At 37.4% G+C, this 10381-nt stretch overlaps 1 protein-coding gene across 2 annotated transcripts in view; it reads left to right on the forward strand.

Annotated features, from left to right (window-relative positions):
- Positions 1-5173: 5173 nt before the first annotated feature.
- The window catches only part of osgn1 (oxidative stress induced growth inhibitor 1), a 21694-nt gene continuing 16486 nt past the window's right edge, over positions 5174-10381 (forward strand). Inside the window, exons 1-2 of one of the 2 annotated variants that reach the window (XM_015036645.1) lie at positions 5174-5334; positions 10018-10188. The gene's annotated coding sequence lies outside the window, so the exon portion shown is untranslated. The remainder of the gene's footprint in view (positions 5335-10017; positions 10189-10381) is intronic. The other variant, XM_015036644.1, reaches the window with a different exon arrangement.

Raw genomic sequence — 10381 nt, forward strand, 5'->3', positions numbered from 1 at the left:
GTGCTGTTGTTTGTGTTGTTGTGACTTGCTTTGTAAGAGACCAGCTGTGGTAAAACAGAGTCATTTACTGATGAAATGAGGAGAATTTGCAGAGGAAATTGCAGGAAGAGTAGGTCATGGAAAACAGAGTAATAGAAGAATCCAGCAATGAACAATTAAAAACCAGTGGGTTAAACACTGGGAGGAGTAGAAAATAACAAAGGAACCAGATTAATGGAAACAAGGAAAAGATGTGGAAGGAGGAAAGCAGGAAAACTATAAAGTTACAAAAACTGGAATTACAAAAATAAATTTGCTTAGTGGAAACTTGACAATTTTGGGAAAGAAAAGCTTTTTTGATTGAAAAGGTGATTTTTCAAAATTGGAAAACAGCAATGGAAACACTTTTTTCTCATCGCGAGTCAACAGCCGAATGTTACTACTGGCAGAAAAGATGAAGAATAAGACAGGAAGTAGGAAGAGGATGATGGTGCGACAGGTTTTATAATTACTTATCGCCTGAATAAACTTATCCACAAGTGGTTTTAATTGCATTTCTTATTTAATGGAAACAATTGTGAAATTGTGTTTTTTCCACATTTGCGGAATATAGACAACATTTTACTGACGTTTGTAATGGAAACGCAGCTAATGAGGGACAGAGACTAATTAACACAGAAGGAACTGATTAAAAAAGTTACAAACCAAAAGAAAAAGACCAACACAGATCCAAGAAGACTAAATTAAAATGCACAAAGAACAGAAAAAACAATAAACTGAGAAGCTAAACACAAAGAAATGAACTGAATATGGCGAGACCAGTTGAAAAAAAATGAAACAAGAAAGAAATCCCTTCAAACTCCAACAAAAACATTTACCTTTGCCTAAAACCTTTCAAGAGACAAAGAACGTTATGACCTCAGAATATTCCAGGTGTGGCTCGTTGGTTGTGGTGCATTAAACTTGTAATGCATTATTTGCACAAAGTGAGAATGAAAGAGAGAGACTACTTTCCAATTCTTCTACTAAAGATGAAAATTTGATCCAAACTGATCTCAGCCATACATCAAACATTCAGAATGGCTCCAACCACAAATCTGCTGAAAATGTAAGGACAACGCTTAAAGCCAGCGCTCCCAATTCTGTCAGGAAGAGCAGAGAGTTGCAGAATGTTTTGTTTCACCGCCCATCCCGCGTTCAGCCACAACCAAACAGCAACGCTGCAGAGCGGCTTTGATTCAAACCTCTGATGTTAGAAAGCCAGTAGAATGAGACTCTCCCTTCTGACGCTGGGCTGAACTTTACAAGACACAACTGTTTGTAATTTTCTACTAAATTGTGAACTGATCCCCCTTAGAGTTTGTTTTGTTTTTTCTTTAAATACAGCTTTTACAGCTTTCGCTTCATACACTGAAACCAAATTCCTTCACAGAAAAACATACTTCTGAAAAAATAAGAAAGAAAAATTAAAATTCCACAATTTTGACTTCAGTCTTGTAATTTCTGTAGCAAAACATGAAAGTTTGCATTTTTCATGCATGTGAAATGATTGAGAAATGCAGGAACAAATGTTTGTGGCACTACATACATAATAGTTACATTTTAAGTTTTCTTAAAAAATGTACAGTTTTTTCAAACATCCTAGTTTTTATTTTGGATGCTTACATTCAGTTTGCACACAGAACTAAATTCTTTCACAAAAAAATAAATGAGGAAAAAAAAGACATTACATAGTGAGGCTAATTATTTTGACCTCTGCTGTATATCCAGTGATTTCTGTAAATAAATAAGCAGGTTTGCATTTTGCATGTAAACTGATCCCACGTTTGAGAAAGGAAACATATGTGCTGTAATTTCTGTAAATACATGAGAAGTTTTGAGTGCACTCTGATGTGTGATTTCTCCAACCTGCAGACATATTTTATAAAACAGTCAAGGACTTTAAAGCAGCTAATTTGGGATTAGCAATCTGGTTTTGGAAAGGGCTGAAAGTATCTGGTTTCAGACCAGCTTTTTTATTTGTTTTTAATATTTTTTTTACCTTTATGACTGTTTGCTCCTTGTTAATTTTCTTCCTTTATTATCTGAATGGTATTTTAATTGGGTTTTGATTTGTAATTGTCACTGTGGTCTTGAAAAACTTTTTAATCTCACTGAGCCAGACTTGGTTAAATAACGGTTACATAGATACAATACTGCAAAGACTAGTAAAATTATCTGTCTAGAATGACGCCTGTTGAATACAAACTAAATAAAAAGATCCAGAACTCAAACCGTTTTATACGTTAATTTAAACTCTATGAACCATTTTAAACATTATTTTAAACTCTATGAACCATTTTATACGTTAATTTAAACTTGATGAACCATTTTAAACGTTAGACGTTTGGATGCAGGCGTGTATATCTGTCGTTCTCGAAGACAAGATGTTCCAAGCTGATTTTCTATCTGCTCTGATCAAATGGCTTGCCTGATCACAGAAACAGAAGAAAAGCCATGTTTTTTTTCCTGAATGGAATCTGAACTATGTAGGATTCATGAGATGCACGTCACACAGTCACCTCATGACTAAAAGAAAGTAACTAATATCCAGACCAGAGGCGCTGATGCTCTGCTGACGGATTATTTTGAACAGAAATGAGGTTTTTCTGTTTCTTCTTTTCTCAGTAACTCCCATCTATTAGGGTAGATCTCATTCATTCTTATAAGAAATACAATATCTGGGATTTAGTAAAATTATGAGCCATTAAACTGTTCTAAGTTTAGGGAGTTTCAGTTAAATCAGGATGACTTGTTCTAGGATGTGTGTCGACATTATATGTTTGCATCATGGCTTCTTGTAGTGACCATGAACCCATTCATTTTGATTTGATCCACGGTGCCAACATGTAAAGTCAGAGAAAAGAAGGATAGCGGTAAAATAATCCGTCAAAAATAAACAATACAAAGACCTAATGACAGGTTGCATAATACTTCTCCATTATGGCACGTTAGCCACGTTATAAGTGTGATGTAACAGATCTTCGGCAGCCGTGTTTGAGGTAAAAGTCTATGTAAATGCTGATGGCTGCAGATAGAATGACCTTTCTGTGATTTCAGTTCTGGATCAGTAAACCGTTTATTTGACCTGAGTTATTTGTTTTAGGAGAGATCTGAGGGTCTTTGATGAGAGGAAATTAAACTATTTATCTTTGCAGGAGATTCATAAAGAGACAGAAAAAAATCTGAGTGAGTCTTTATTTAAAACCTTCACATCACATGTTTGATTTAAGTTTTCTTTTCAAATATCAGAAAATAACTTCAACAAATTTCGTTAAAACTCATACATTTACACTCTGTCTTGGGGTGTTTTTTTTCTCTAAAATCAACATTAAAATATTACCAAGATAATCCTTTTAGGCTTTTTAGCCACTAATTCAGGTTTTCATGGAGCATTTGGATTTTCAGCTAATGCAAACTGAGTTTGGGAGGGAAAAAGCAAAAAAATTGTTTAAACGTTTTCTATAAGGAAAGTGACATTTAAAGCCCATTGGTATTTTATGTACTTCAGATTCTGTTTTATGTGTCTGGTTAACTTCATAATAACTCAGTTCCAGTTACCCGGGGTAACTGGAACTGTTGTCATCCCAACAACACCAAAACAAAGGAAGTATTGGCTGACTTCAGAAAGTCTGTGGTTCCATGCTCGGCATGGAACCACAGACAACACAGCAAGTGAATGGGCAAAATTAAGAAAAATGCTAGCTCGGCTCCTAGCAATGGGCTTGTGCTGTAATGGTGAATAAAAAGCTGACTACTCCATCTACATTGGAATAATGATCATGAGATATAACTTATGACTAAAGGAAAATGATGCTGGACACGAGCAGCTGAAATAGACTTCTTCCTTAAGGCAGCCAGCTCAGCTTTGGTTAAGAGGAATAAGGGGCGTCATCCAGAGGGAGTAAATCTGACTCTGATTATGTGGAAAAAAGTGAGACTTGCACAAGTCATTTGGTGTTCAGTAGACTATTCTGGTTAAACAGAGTTGATTAATTAATGTCTCAGTAGGGAAGGTTGTAGCAACAGCTGAAGTACTAGGAAACAATGTTATTAGGCTAACACGTTTCAGCTTCTGGCATTTGTCAAGATCACAAGCTCTCAAACCGATCTGCTAATGAAATTGTTTCCAAGGACTTCAGTTGTTTGGACTTTAGTCTTCCTCTCACCAGATCTTTGACCCTTTCCATGCACATTCGGAGTCAGTGAAGTTGTGGCAGATACTCGCCAGATTAAGTAAGAATCAGAGCAGAAATACAGTCCATCTATATGCTTCCACATTATTAGCATTTGAAATTACAATTTTTGTTAAACGTTTTGACTCTATAATGTGATGAATTACAGCCAGACTTTTAAAATCCAGGTTAGAATGCCTGTTTGTTGAGTCTCCAGCGTGCTGCTCTCAGACTTTCATCCCTGTTTTTTCTTCCCTGCTGGATAAATCTTCATTTCATGAATTCACCTTTGAGCTGCTGAGTTTGCTCTCACTACTTTTATTTTGGATGGACAACTGTGTTCAGTTTTGTTGGTGCAACAGTTTTTTTTTTCTAGTTTTGTTTCAAATAACATAAAAATTAGCAAAATTGTATGACGGCTATCTTTTGGTTTATTCAGTAATCTTCATTTAGCAATACTTCCTCTTACTGTGGTCAACTAGATATTTTAACATTTAGCTGTCTAAGGTGTGCTTTTCATGCATTTTCTGAACGAACAACTCTTGGTAGCAGTGACAGGTTAAACTGTACTTGACCTACATGTGCAAACAGCACGTCTGATGAGAGCTTGGCTTCCTGAAAGCTGTGGACTATCTGCTGGTTTTTATCTGTACAGTGGTGCTTAACTTTAAAAAAAAATAGAACAAATAGGGAAAAAAATCGCGTTAGTATGTAAGCATTGTGCAGCCTATCACAAAAAGATTAATCTAAGTATAATCGTTGAGCAATAAAATCTTTTCAAATAACTTTTATCTGAAACTATCAAACTGACAGTCGAGCATCTCGCATCCATAAACGATCTTTTTCTTACGACGACGCGGTTTTTCATAAGTGTTCATCCATGCCTTTTTCTGATTGGCTTGGGGGCGGAGGGTCTCCGTTGATTGGCTGGTGGGTCAGGCTGCACTAGAACTATATATATGTGAATGTGAGACTCCAGGCTAAGAACCGAAGGGTGGAGTTAGTAAGGAAGAGCTGAATGAAAGGCCGACGTAGAGCTGCGACATGACAGACTGAGAAACCAAGGGAACAAAAAACAAATTAAAGAAGATAAAAACGGTTCTTAGACCCAGTGGAGGATCTAAACCAGAAGGAGGAATCGGTAAGTTTATCCCAGCCGATCTGGTCGCGTGCGAGGCTACACCGGCAGGTAGCTAACACATGGGTCATAGCGACGTAATAATGCTGGATTATGGAGCCATTGAAGAGGGGACTGTTGATGTTAGCCTGGGTTATACCGAAAGGGGTCCGCATGGTGCTAACACCGTTTATTGATGCGGTCACTGCAGCTCGCCGGCCGGCCGGCTCAATAAGTGGGTGTGTGTGGTGGGAGGGTGGTCCTCACTTCGGGTTACGTATCCAGTCACACCGCTGGCTCACTTCCAGGACCCATAAACTCTGTTACATAGATGTAATGTAACTAATCCAGATATATTTTCTGTAGATGTACTTCAGTTTATTAATCTGCTGATTAGTTTTTTCTCTTAAATGTTTATTTTTCATCAAATCTTACTTATAAAACGCAGATTTAAAGGTTTTTATCAATTAAAAGTTGCGACAAGCAGTTTAGGGCTGAGAGACTAAATATAACATTGGTATTTATAGGGTTTATTCCTAATGTAGTCATGAATAAGTAAGATTTTAGTGTGCCTGTATGAGAAGTAAAATAAGAAGTAAAATAATCTGAAACCTTTCAGCTTGATATTTGTTTGCCTTTCTGACCTGATTTCCATACTCAAGCAGCTGCATGTTTATGGAGCCAAATATAAAATGCAACAACAGAACTGACATTGTTCTCCATCTATTATCTATTATCTCCGCCGGTCCTTGTTGTCACAGTTGGAGGCCACACCAGGAAAACTGAGTGCAGGATGGTGTAAATGTCCAAACATTTTCCTTCTTTTTTCTGGGTTAACTCAGATTTCTACAAGCTTAGTAGCATTTTTTCTATTTTCATTCATGGAGGAGTTCTGCAGAATCCCACAAACATTCTAGCAATTTGTGTTTCAAAACAATGTTTTTGCATTTTGCAACAATTGGATCACTTTAACCTTGAGTATAGCAGGTCCACCAGGTCTTGGGTCTTCATAAATGAAATCCCATTAGCCGTCTGGTTAGAGCAGATGGACCAAACAGCCACTGGGTTATATGAGGTCTGCAGGGAAAGGGAAGGAGTTTGATGCATTTCATGCTTCTCAACACCTCCTGCACATCTTGGCAGGCGTCCACAGCGAGCTTACAACAACTCTGCCTGGAGGTATTTAATTTAAAAGTTAAAACACTCCTTTAGTGCTCCAGAAGAGCTGAAGATTAACAAGGTTTTGGGGAAATCCTGCTGGAAGTTTTGAGTGTGTGAGAAAGCCACATCCACTTTCACATTTTATTTTTTTCTTTAAATTCTGCAGAAATGAGACTAGCCTTTCAAAAACATTTTTAAGCCTTTCTACTGTGAGTCAGCATTAATTATGTAACGTAGGAGCTCCTTCAGTGCATCCAAGGTGCACAAAGGAGCGTTATAGGAGATCCTTCCTCCCAGTAGCTGTTAAACTCTAACCTTCTCTGCTTCCAACAAAATCAGTAAGTGTTTACATTTCTAATGACACACTGCACATCATGCCAGCAATCAGGCCGGTTCTGCATTAAAAATAAACGTTTTTATTGGATGTTCGAGTTTGAAACTTTTTAGTGCTGAATATTGATACACAAATAAATAATTGGGAGATAACTGCTGTGATTTCACACAACTTGTTTCTGCTCGTTGTTGTTGCTCCTCATACTTTAAGAAACGTCCCCACATGTTCATGGTTTGCTTTTCGAACTCTACCTTTTCCTGCTGGACTCTTATAACCCTATAAATTGTCATTGGCAACTAAAATCAGATCCAATTGAATTTCTTCATTAACTAAAGACAAAAGAGAAGTCCTCCAACTACCTATAAAATTTTTGGCTTGTTTTTGTCTTCATTATTCCACTTTTGATTTAGTTTTTGTATGTTAAAAACATTGTATCTCATTGTAAGATGCATCACTAAAACAGGAATCTCTGTGTGTTGATTCACACCAGCCCTGTTTAGTTCGCTTTAACGGAACTCAAGTCAATTTGCTTTGAAAGTTTGGGGAGATGTGAACACTAATCGTACTCTGAAAAAAGCTAACTCTGATTCACCTACAAACCTCAGTCTGGGTTCGGTTGAAGTGAACTGTGGTGCGGTTTGAATCCATTTGTGAATGCCAAGCGGACCAGAAATCACTCCAAAAGCAGGAAGTAGACTATAGTGCAGGGCAATTTGGGTAAATACAACCAAAATAAATATGCGAGTCCAGCACTAGCGGAAAAAAATGGCTTGTGGTCATAAGAGAAATCCTCCAACCGCTAAAATCTGATTCTACTCCATTTTTATTTCCTTTTCTTGAAGAAGAAATGTAAACAAATGTCTTCTTTGGAAGTTTTTGTGACGTTTCTCTTAGTGGTTATTGGTGCAGTGCGTGGAAGAAAATCACAGCAGCTGGAAATGTAACAAATGTTTCAATTTTGGTCCCAATCAAACTTGACTATCAGGTGTGAAAACACATTTACTCTTGCTGTAGCTCAGACTCTTCCTGATCCAGAATGATGGAGATTGAAAGCCGAAAAGGTCAAAAACAGATCTGCTTCATTGTTATTAAAGTATAAAATTATTATTCATATTCATAAATATTATTTATCTGGTTTGACTCTTAGTGTTAACTTAAAAAAATAATCTAAGGACTTGATATAAAAAACACCAGGACAGTTAAAGAGACAATTAGCTTTTTTTTCTTTTTTTTAAATGCCAAACATTCCCTACCTGCACATTCAGTCATATTTAAAGCAGGTGCTTCATTGTACTGATTAGAGGTTACATAACCATCCGGTAACATTTTCATTATCTTCTCACGTTACACGCCTACTTCCTGCATGGAGCGGTGTCGGGTTTCTGCCGTGTCACCACTGATCCAAGGCGCCTGCAGAAGGGTGACCTTTGACTTTTTGATAATTACAGGCTCAGGGTTGGGTCGGCTTCGATGTTTGTGTGTTTGTCCGTGCAGCAAAACGGACGAGAAGGTTTGATTTTTGGGAGGAAAACCTGTTTAACGTCCAGGTGTTTTCTGTTGCTTTGAGTGAAGAGAAAAAGTTTGCATATTTCCTCTACAATCAGAAAGACAACCTGGTGCCTGAGCGCATTATGTAAAGGAACTTTATAATAATTTTAACCCAACTGGATCCAATTTTACGTATTTTATACAAACCTTGTTAAAAGTATTCACCCCCAAACAGGCCTGTCACAATAACACATTTTGCTGGATGATAAATTGTCCCAAAAATTATTGTGATAATAAATAATATTGCTTTTTGGAGACCATTTTCAAGTAATGTATTAATAATAGCATAGTAATGCAAGTTTGCTCTCCAACACCAATAAACTTTGATTTTGTAAACTCTTACCTTGGAGATGTTTCAAATATCTAAAATAAAACTAAATGCAACCAAAACCACCAATAAAGTGGATAATGAAATCATCAGGATGAAAATCATCTAACTCAATTTAATCAAAATCAAAATCAGATACAGGAATTGACCCAAACTTTCAAATCGATGCATCCCCGTTTTGTGTTTACTACGCAATCGTAATAACATTTTTTGACAAAATTTTCCCCCAAAAAGTCCTTTATTGTAAAAGTGAAAACTGATTCCTACAAAAGGACAAAAAGTGCCTTTTTAAAGTGACTGAGCTAATTCAACAGAGGTCCAGCCAATTGGTGCTAGCACAATGAGTCAAATGGAGATAATTGGCTAAAGCCTGGGGAATGTGGCTAATAAATCTCCAATATTCTGTTGCTTTTCTTTTCATTCCAAATCAAATTTCTGATTTTAATTTAGTTCTTTTTATTTTGCTCTCTCTCTTCTCTGAAAAGGAAATGACATAAATTAAACCTTAAAAACCAAAACTTTGAAATTATTGCCCTAGATTAGCTCTATGAAAGGTTTTTACAAAAATTATTTTCGTGGTGAGAACATTTTTCAGTGTCCAAAGGAGGCAGATGGAGCAACAAAAGAAATTAAATTGAGAGTTGAGTTGATTTGCTAACAATGAAAGGATCTTCCTGTTCCATCACAGATAAAATCGAACCTGGATCTTGTCACGAATATCTCTTGTGATGATCAGCTTTGACTGGATAGTCTTTTTTTTCTCATTGTTGTACAAAGCCGCCGTTTTTTATCTCCTAAACGCTGCAGCCAAGAGTGCATACCTGAAGGCGAAAGATAAACAGCCAAAGGCGTTTTCAAGATGAGTTTGTGGATTGTTTGCAATGCTGGAGAAAAGGGTTTGCTTTTAGTTTGTAACTGGCTTCTGGTTACAGTTAGCAACCATTCGGATAGTATCTTACTTTAAACTGAAACTAAAGAGCTGAATTTGTATTTTGTTGCAGGATAAAGAGTGGAAAGCGATGCTGTAAATACGTTAGTCAGTGTTTCTGGGAGTAAACTAACGAACCCAGTCAGGGCGGTGGGGCTGCAGGAGCGGCACGTAGTCCTGAGTGACTTTGGCGCTGAGACCCACTCGTGTCTGGGCTCCCTGCCAGCTTCTCCTTTGCACTTACGTAACCTCTTTTTATCTCTCCCAGCCCATCCTCTTTTCCTCATTCTTCTTCTTTCCTTCCACTTTTTTATGCTTCTCTTATGCTCTGCTGTCGAAGTAAAAAATTTTTCCTCGTTTCTTTTTTCACACGTTCTGTTCTCACTTGTCTGCATTTGTCTGTGTAAGCATGACTCTGCAGTTTTTGAGAGTCAGCCGACACCGCTGCCCTTGGACCGCCCGGCCCGACCCGGCCCGGCCCTCTGGACGGGGCGTGTGTCCATGACCTCATGGCTGCTGGCGTGCAAACCCAGCAGTGAAGTTTATATTAATGGAGCTTCAATGTGCAGGAGGGGAAATGTGAGTCATGAGACTTTAGAGGAAACCTGCTTGCACTTGTTCTGGGCCTCAAAGTTTTAACAGTTTGGAAAGAAGCCATTTCTAATTTTTGTTTTCTTCCACTTTGGTAATAAAAACAGATGAATTTCACGCTGCTTTACAGGAGACGCATATAAATATAAATGGAATGAATTAATAATAAATGAATCGCATG

Source organism: Poecilia latipinna, unplaced genomic scaffold (assembly GCF_001443285.1).
Source record: "Poecilia latipinna isolate Pla-1442-1.1 unplaced genomic scaffold, P_latipinna-1.0 Scaffold374, whole genome shotgun sequence".
Taxonomy (NCBI): Eukaryota; Metazoa; Chordata; class Actinopteri; order Cyprinodontiformes; family Poeciliidae; genus Poecilia; species Poecilia latipinna.